Source organism: Camelus bactrianus, chromosome 26 (genome assembly GCF_048773025.1).
Source record: "Camelus bactrianus isolate YW-2024 breed Bactrian camel chromosome 26, ASM4877302v1, whole genome shotgun sequence".
In the NCBI taxonomy this organism is placed as follows: Eukaryota; Metazoa; Chordata; class Mammalia; order Artiodactyla; family Camelidae; genus Camelus; species Camelus bactrianus.
In genome coordinates, this window is record NC_133564.1 from 35,845,818 (window position 1) to 35,855,358 (window position 9,541).

The 9,541-nt window shown below is 48.4% G+C and overlaps 1 long non-coding RNA gene across 1 annotated transcript; it reads left to right on the top strand.

Annotated features, from left to right (window-relative positions):
• Positions 1-287: 287 nt before the first annotated feature.
• LOC141575097 (uncharacterized) lies at positions 288-2,887 on the top strand. Its single transcript, XR_012502432.1, has 2 exons — positions 288-440; positions 1,831-2,887. It is a non-coding gene; the product is annotated as an uncharacterized LOC141575097 (long non-coding RNA).
• Positions 2,888-9,541: the final 6,654 nt, after the last annotated feature.

Here is a 9,541-nt window from a genome sequence, read left to right on the forward strand (position 1 = left end):
CCCACCGCCCCGCAGCCCCGCCCACTGGTGGCAGCACCGCCCCAGCATCCGGCCGGCGCCAGCTGCAGGTGAGGACGTCTGCTCGGCACCGCCCGCCCCGGCCCCGCCCAGCTGCCCCATAAGCCTCCCCCCAGCCCCCGTCCTGGCCGAGCCCTGGCTCCCATTGGCTCCGCAATTTCTGCCCTCTCACGTCTAGCCTCGGGAGGACACAGACGCAAGCGCTAGAGGAGGGCCCCCCGGCGTTGCCATGGCTACATGCGCCGCTCTCTGCGCGGGCCGGTGTGAGCTTCTGGGGCGGGCAGCGGGCTCCGGAAGTGTGCAGCTACCCGGGACCATGGCGGTGCTTGCTGCTGGGGCAGGCGGCTTGCTCGCCTGGGCGACTAGTTCTTGCCTGGTCAGTCGGCGGCCGACATCCTGTCTGGGGCGGCGTCCCACAGACGGTAAACGTACGGCCGCGCAGTTGGCGGGGCCAGTGGACATGGACCGGGGTGGGATCCGGGTTGGTGTGGCTGCCGGGGAGGCGCTGTGGTGCCAGGGAGCGGGTTGGGGCGGGGAGGACAGGGCTGGGGCACAGCCTCGGGCTTTCCTCCCCCTCGGGCACTGGGGCTGGGACCGCGAGTCCGGGTAGCCCTGCTTGGCCGCGGCCTCCCAGAACCCCCGGGAAGGGCAGGCGGAGGACCTGACTTTTATGAAGCGGGGCCTTATCCGGGTTTTGAAGAGCCCCAGAATCAGATGTTTGAATGGGGTGGTTTATCAGCCTTGTTTATCTGCAGGGAAATTTCAGTTCCATCCAGATGTTGGCTCCTTCGGTAAAACTCAGGAATAAGACAAGGGTCATTGTCGATTAGCAGTTATCTAGGGCTTGACTCAAAATAGACTGTGCGGGGTGTAGGGATGGTAGATGGGCCTTCCCTCTCAAAGTTGGCAGTCTTCTGGGATTAGAGGCCCCAGTTGAGGATTACATCTTCATCTGCGGTAATGGAGGTTGTGGGAACATTAACACAGAGAAGGGAGGAGTGTGGCTGCGGTAACTCATTAAAGAAGCCAGGACCCTTGCCTGGCTCTTGTGTAGGAGAGTCTCGCCTAGGGTAGGGCAGCAGTTATCAAAGTGTGTCTGAGGCCCCTGAGATGCAAGACTATTTTCATAGAAACGCCGGTATGTCACCTGCCTTTTGCACACTCTTGCACTCCCGAGTTTCCTGTGGGGATTTCCAGGGAAAACCTGGTCTGTGATATCACAAAACAGGGAATTTAGAGGCAGATAGAATTCAGAACTCACCAGTCCAAAAGAGTTTTGCAGAAATTAAAATCACTGCTCTTCTTCTCATTAATGATTTTTGTTTAGAAAAATATACTTATATTTTGCTTAAGAGTATTAATGGTAACATGTAGTAGGTTGTTATTATTTTTAAGTGAAATCATAAGCATTTTTTAAAGTTCTTATTTAAGTTCTAACACAGGAACTATTGATAGATTTAACCCACATAAACAGCAGCCTTTTGGAGTCCTCAGTAATTAAGAGTGTACAGGGGTCTGTAGGCCAAGAAGCTTGAGAGCCCCTGGAGAACGTGTGCTCAGGTACTAGTCAGGTACTTAGCGTTGTTAGACAGATGCCAAGATGTCTTCTGCATGTGCTCCCGGACTCGAAGTAATTGGCCACATGGAGACGGGTGGGCAATGCCTCCACTATACAAACCAGAAGCTGCTGAATGTGTCTGGATTGTAGGCCATGGGCTGTGCAGGGATTCCCGTTGTATCTGTTCTATCTAAGCCGGGATTCCTGTGCAGAGGCTTGGCCCTGAAGACCCGCTCTCCTTTGCTCCCTGCCAGGTACCTTCTGTGTGACGTCAACCCTCCAGAGGGCTTCAGTCTCCATAGGAGCGTCTGTATCCACATCGCCTTCCTCCTGAAGACCCTGCTGAAAATGGAGGAATCGGTGCTGGTGATACCCCCTTGGGGCCGCCTCTACCATTGGCAGAGCCTGGACATCCACCAGGTCCGGATTCCCTGGTCTGACTTTTTTGATCTCTCAAGTCTCAACAGAATCATCCCTGACACTGAGTACCAACCGTTCATTGCAGGGGAGATGGTGATCGTTTAACTGGGGCCAGACGGTTGTTGTTCTGGTTCTGATGTGAACATCAGGCCATCTTGCTTCGGGCTTGTCGGTCTGCTAAGGGGTCCTGCTCATGTTTCCCGCACTGCAGGTGAATTTGGTCTTTCCATAGTTTTTCTCAGGAAATAGATCTGAAGTGTATGAGATATGTGTTCCCTCCGCTCTGAAAATCCTGGCCTCCTGGTGAGATGGAGCGGTGACAAGAAGGCCACTGCCACACAGGCCTTGTCTAAGGAGGACTCGCTCCCTGGGCAGTAAGGGCCATTCTTACCTGAAGGAAAACACGATGTGTGTGTAGCATGGGCCACGTGCTGGAGAAGGTATGTAACCTCTCATTCAGTATAATTTGGTCCTGCTCAAGCTTCCCATTTTACTTTCCGTAAGAGGTAAGAGTTGAAGATTTTCTTTGAATAAAGGTATTTAGAACTTATCTTTTTCTTTAATTGAAATGTGGTTGATTTACAATGTTTTGTTAGTTTCAGATATACAGCTGTTTTGTTAGTTTCAGGTATACAGCATAGTGATTCAGTTGTACATATACATAGTCTATTCTTTTTCAGGTTCTTTTCCATTAAAGGTTGCAAGATACTGAATATTTTCCCCTGTGTTCTGCAGTGAATCTTTGTTGTTTGTCTATTTTACATATAGTAGTTTGTAATTGTTAATCCCAAACTCCTGTTAGTTTTCTAAGTCTGTGAGTGTGTTTTTGTTTTGTAAATAAGTTCATTTGTATCATTTTTAAAAATTCCACATACAAGTGATATCATATGATACTTGTCTTTCTCTGAGTTATTTCACTTTAGTGTGATAATCTCCAGGTCCATCCATGTTGATGTAAATGTCATTATTTCCTTCTTTGTTATGACTGAGTAATATTCTTCTATATCTAAATTCTACATCTTTATCCAATCATCTGTCTGTGGGTGTTTAGTTTGTTTCTATATCTTGGCCATTGTAAGCAATGCTGCTGTGAACATTGGGGTGCAGGTATATTTTGGAATTAAGGCTCCCTCTGGATATATGCCCAGGAATGGGATTGCTGGATCAAATGATAAGTCTTTTTTTAGTCTTTTGAGGACTCACCATACTGTTTTCCACAGTGGCTGCACCAAACTACATTCCCACCAACAATGTAGGAGGGTTCCCTTTTCTCCACAGCCTCTCCAGCATTTGTGGTTTGTGGATGTTTGAATGGTGGCCATTCTGACTAGTGTGAGATGATAACTTATTGTAGTTTTGATTTGCATTTCTCTGATAATTAGCAATATTGAACCTTTTTTTCATATTCCTATTGGCCATTTGTATATCTTCATTGGAGAATTGCTTGTTTAGTTGTTCTGCCCATTTTTGGACTGGGTTGTTTATTTTTTTTTCTTATTAAGTTGTATGAACTATTTATATAGTCTAGAATTTAAGCCATGTTCAGGCTCATCTTTTGCAAAAATTTTCTCCCATTCCATAGGTTGTCTTTTTGTTTTGCTTATGGTTTCTGTTGCTGTGAAAAAGCTGATAAGTGTAATTAGGTCCCATTTGTTTATTTTGTATTTTATTTCTGTTGCTTGGGTGTATTGCCCTAGGAAAACATTGGTGAGATATATATCAAATAATATTTTGCCTATGTTTTCTTCTGAGAGATTTATAGCGTCTTGTCTAATGTTTAAGTCTTTAAGCAATTTTGAGCTTGTTTCTTTTTTTTTTTTTTTTTGCGACTCTATTGTATGCTTTCGATTTGTGGTTATCTATTTTTTCAAGTATATCAACTCATTACTATATCTATTTCCTTTAGACTGATAATCACGTAGGCTCCAACACATCCTAAGAATAATGAGAAAAAAAAAGAAAGAAAGAGAAAAAAATCTATCTTTTCATGCTACCGTCTCCCATTACCACCTTTTTGTATTTTGATGTGCTTTTTCTTTTTTCCATCTTCATGTTTATTGTCTTGTAACTCGTTATTGCATTTCCAACTATGGTTTCCAGTTTGTATAGCATCCTGCTTTCTTTCTGTTTAGAATAGAAACTTTTAATGTCTCGGTTTGGTTCAATAATGCTGAATTATCTCCCCACTCCCCTCCCCCCCTGCATCTCTGAATCCTCAGTGCAGGGAAGCCAAACCATCCTTGCCTTCATCGGTTCTGGGAAAGCAATCTTCATAGTGGGAAAGAAAACATTGAAAAATAATATTCTGTGTGTTGCTTTCTACCCTTGCCCAGAGAGTGAGAATCACCTCTGAAGGCGGAGGAAGAAAGTTGGAGGTGCGGGGCACAAAGTCTTTTGTCCTTTTGCTACTGAAAAAATGATTGCTTTTGTAATTAGTGATGATGCCCTTTAAATTGGTGAGATCGAGATTCTACAGCTTCAGCGCCTGTGAATAACCAGCCGGGAGAAAGCTCTCCAGGGCCCCTGCAGTGGGAAAGGCAGCCCCTCTGAGCACCTGTTGTTCTGTATTCTTCCTGACTCCACATGGGTTTGCTACGCACCGCACCGTGCAGGACGATGCAGTTACCCGAGGTGGAGGACAGGGAGACCCCTGCTGGGTGGAGAGCCACAGGAGCCCACATTTGAAGGACAAAGTGAAGAGTAGTGGGGCGGGCATAGGAGGAGAGGATAGTTGAGACCCAGGATGGTGTCCTGGAGTCCAGCAGGCGAGGCTGGCGGGGCAGATGGGGCCCTGGGGCATGGGCAGTCCTTGAGGGATCTGAAGCAAAGATATGAACCAAGGGACTGGATTCGTGTGGGCGTACAGCGCCCCCTGGATGCCGCGGGGAAGTGCAGCAAGCCCAGGAGGAGAGGGCAGTTCCCCAGAGTTGGGTTGACAGGTCACAACCAATTCACTGGGGACCGAGAGGTACCGAGATATTGTTAACTTTTTGTCCCTCTTCCTGGAAAAAAGCTGCTTCCTGTTGAATAGCCTGTGTCATTAGTGAGAATTAAAGACATGAAGCAACATTTCCTCAAAAGTCATCCATTGTGTAGTTGTTAATAAGGGTCAAATGCAGACTTGAATAGACTAAATCAAACATTCATCATCGGATTTTAAAATCCTTTAAAATAAAAATTCTTGCTGTCTTTGTTCTTCATTTCAGGGTTCACTTGGTGATAATAATAGTAAACAAAGCAACAGCAAACCCTTAGAGAACTCTGTCCTGCTGTTCCAGGAACTCTGTGTTCACGACAACCCAATGAGGTGGCACTTTACAGGAAGGACAGTCATTAATCACACAGCTAGTAAATGGCAGAGCTGGGACTTGAACCCAAGCTGTCTGGCCCCAGAGCCCCCTCTCAGGCCTTTCACTGCAGCTCATCACTTGGCATGCCCGACACAGGCCAGCATTAAGGAGCAGCGTGACCTTGGCCAAGGCTGCTTCACCGCTTGGTCTCTGTTTCCTCATCTGTAGAATGGGGGTGTGGGCAGTGAATTCTGTGAGCTCAGTGGTCACTTCCTCCAGCTCTGCTATTCTACTGCTTTAAGTTTATTTATTAAGTATCTGAGCCTCTGAATGGGCCACACTGGAGCTTTGCTAGGACCTGGGTTACGGAGAAAAGTAAGATCAGCCTGCTTCTCCAAGGAGCCTGTCTCCCTCCACGGGAAACAGCTGCAAGGCCCAGGTTCCCTCGCTGGTGGACGGGGGCTGGGCAGGAAAGTCTGATAGAAGATGGAGGCAGAGCCCCTCCGAGAACAGTGTTGGCCACACAGCTCTCAAGAACGGGAGAGTCTGTCCAGGCTGCTGAGAGGGGTGTCCTCGTGAGGCCAGCAGCCCCCCCAAATTAAGCCCTCAGTACAAAGATCCAGCCAGCCCTGCAGTGTCACCATAGAGCCAGTCCATCCTCATCACTGTGCCCCTGTGCTACTTTGTCCTGGGGCCTCTCTTTCCCCTACACCCAGAGGACTCTTCTCCCTCTGTTTTCTGAGTGTCCCCTCACTTCACCCGTGGTCCCTGCTTCCTGGCCCACCATCTCTGGAGTTGACACTTTGCCCCCTCACACCCCCCGTTTGATAAGGAGCCAGGGTTTGCCTCCTTGTGCTCACTTTCCCCTTTCAGATGATTGCTCCTACTCTCCTGGGAGCACCTGGAAAACCCAGATCCTTTCCTAGCAGTGCCTGCCACCCTGGCCTCCCTGCTCATCTGCCTAAGTCAGGAGCACCTGGACCACCAGCTCTGTATTGCCTCGCCTCCTACCATCAAGACGTCAAAGTTCATTCTCCCTCCACCACCCAGTATGTTCATTTAGGGTCTTCTTCACCGTCAGCCTGAGCCAGCCACCCCCCATTCACCCTACCCACGGGCTCATACCCGGGTGTGTCTCCACCCCAGTTCTAGCCTCTCTCTTTTAAGTGCCCACCTCTAGCCATCCAGCTGCTTCTCCACCAGCCTCGTTGGCCCTCATTCACCCTCACTAAGGCCTCATGCACTGACTCCTCTGCTTTCCTGCCTGTCCACATTCCTCTTACTTCCACTACCCCACCTTCCAGCTCTGCATCCACAGTCAGCACTCTCTTTATGACAAACAAAACCCCCTTGAGCCTTGACCTTTTCAGTTCCTCACCAGGCCGACTTCCATCTCGGTTCACCCAGCTCTATTTGTTCTGAGCCTGCAGGCAGCAGGCTCTCCCAGCACAGGTTTCTAAGACTACAAATCAATGCCCACCGTGTTGCCACTGCCAGGCAATCCTCCAGGATTTCTCTAGTGAGCACATTTCCCCACTTATCACTCAGTGGTGTCAACATTCTCTGCTCTCTGCACACCTCTAAGCTTCCCTCTGTCTCTTCCCTGACTCCCAGCAGATGGTCTTCCCTCCTGCTTCAGAGAGAATGACATGTCACTGGAAAGGAACTCGCTCACCTGCAGCAAATCTTCTCACCTCATCTTTTATCTGTCCCTCTCCCACCTGGACTCTAGCTGTTGTTCTTAATTCAGTGAGTTTAGTTGACATATATATACACAGTTAAAAGCATAGCACACTATCGCCTATCTTCTAGGGCTTATGTTTCAATTTAACATAGAGTGTGTGATTCATCCACTTCGCTGCATGTACCTACAGTTCATTTGTTTTAACTGATCTTAAGTGTTGTGTGTGTGAAAGTAACACAAGGCAAGGGTAAGCCAGGATTCAGGATGCTGGTTACTTCCTGTGAGAAGAGGCCAAGTGCAGGTTAGGACACAGTATGTCACTGTAAATAGTCCTGTTCTGATGCTGGGTGATAGGTTCACAACTGTTTCTTATAATATTAATTTTAATACATAAATACTTCTCAAAGGCACCTAAGGTGAGATTGTGTCATGAACCAAGGCATACAATGTGTAATATTACATCATTATTGTTATTTAATCTTGTTATAAAATATATTAATCATAATCCTACATTGTTATGTATTATATATTATATAGATGCATGAATTATATATTATGTATATAAATACCTACATACGTATTATATACTATCTGATAATAAATAAACAGAACATATTATGGTAGTATATCTACTATTATGTATTATTTAATAAATAATAACATACTGTATCCTGTTATATGACATGGCACCTAATCTTTAATCAAATAAAAATATGCCACTATATGTAATGGTAATTAATAAAATTAAATGAAAAAGCCCGCAGCTTTTAACGCCAACACCGCTTCAGCTGTCACTATCTTTTTTCTTCCCTTTCATGGCCGAGGTCCTCACAGTGCTATCTGTTCCCCCTTTCATCTCCTTGTCCTGAGCCTTCCTCTTCCTCCCATCCCATGCTGCCTTCTGCCCCGTGGCCCCTCTAGTCACCAGCGGCCTCTGGGGCACTGATTTTCGGAGATTTTCTCAGGCCCCTGCTCACCTGCCTGTCCGCTGCCTCTGCCACCGCTGGTGGGGGCGGGGTTGAGGTCAGAATGCACCTCTTGTCCTGGAAGAGAACACAGCACAGACTGTGACCAGCAGCAGGTGTGGCCGGGAACTGCAGGACTGGGGGGAGAGCCAGACTGTCTGCATCCAGACCGGGGGCTCTTGGAGTGTGAAGAAGCCCAGTCCTCACTGCCCCTGAAGTGAGGAAAACACCCTCAGGTGAGTTAAAGTGCTTAAGACCAAGGTCTGTTGGCTGGAAAAGACAAACGGGTCCCTAAGGGGAGGGTAGTTGATGTTCCAGTCCCCACCAAGGCCCTAAGGGCTGGCGGGGAACCAGGCTGGATGCTCCACTGGACCCAGTGCCCCCACGGGGCTGGGGCCTTCGGGAACAAGCAGAAAGCCCTCAGTCTCTGGGGGGAACGGGGCAGTGTGGGAGCATCCCTGCAGCGAGTCAAGTGACGTCAGGGCTTGTCGGATCCGTTTTTATGGCCATACCGAGCCTCAGCAGAAGCCATGGCAAGAGTGGATTCCTGTCTCTCCAGGTGCCATCTTGTCTGAGTTCCAGGATTCAGACCCGATCCCCTGGGGTGCTAGGACATTTATACACAGAGGCGGCTCGAGGAGGCCTCAAGAGGGTGGTAATGGCCTTCCTGCCAACACGATTACACAAAGATCAATCAATCGATGGGAAGTAAATAAGAACCATGGTCACATCTGGACCCCAAGCTTAGACGTGGTATATGGGTGACATTTATCGACAATCCAGCGAGGTTCTGGTCAGAGCTAGAGGCCAGGGCAGCAAGATGGGAGTGGCACTAAGGAGCATTGTGGTGCAGAGGCTAGACTGGGGGTCTGCAGGCTCCTCCCAGGAGGAGCCTCAGAGTTTTGGAGGTGGCTAACTTGCCTGATTCGTGTCACCAGCAAGTGATGCCACGTGCTGAAAATCAGCTATAATCCTGAGCCGGGTCAGCCCTGGGTGATGTGATAAAAGCTCCTACAAGAGGGAGCACCAGGCGGATAGTGAACCAACCAACAGGCTGATGCGTTTCTGGCCTGTGTTTATCGTGCTTTCATAGCCAAGAATGAGGAGAGAGTTGAATGGCTCACCATGAATATTTTAACAACTTAAGAGGTTTCCGTGTCTCACTGCATTTCAGTGTCACCCGGAGGAATTCAGGAGGTGTTTAGACCCAGTGGAGACTAACGGCATCTTGGTTCCTCAACCTGGCAAACCTACCAGCCCTCTATGGCCAGACCTTGTCAAGTGCCTTCCCTTGTAACAAAACCTTTCCACCCACGATTGTGGTATGCTTTTATTTTTTTTAATTAATGGGAATGAAGATACCTTACAGCCTACTCAGACCTTTCCTTGGGGCTTCTGCCCTTAGACCCCGGCAAGGGGGCCCTCTGACCTGGGTCCTGCACTACAGAGGGTCCCTCTGGCCCTGACACTTCCTCTGGCCATGCCCTCCATGGGGTGGAGTCAGCAGGGCCAAGGGGACATGGTCATTGGCTCCGCCCTGTGCTCTAGAAACCCAGACCACAAATGCCCTGTCTCAGCAGCCCCTGACCCATTTCTAGTGCCTGCA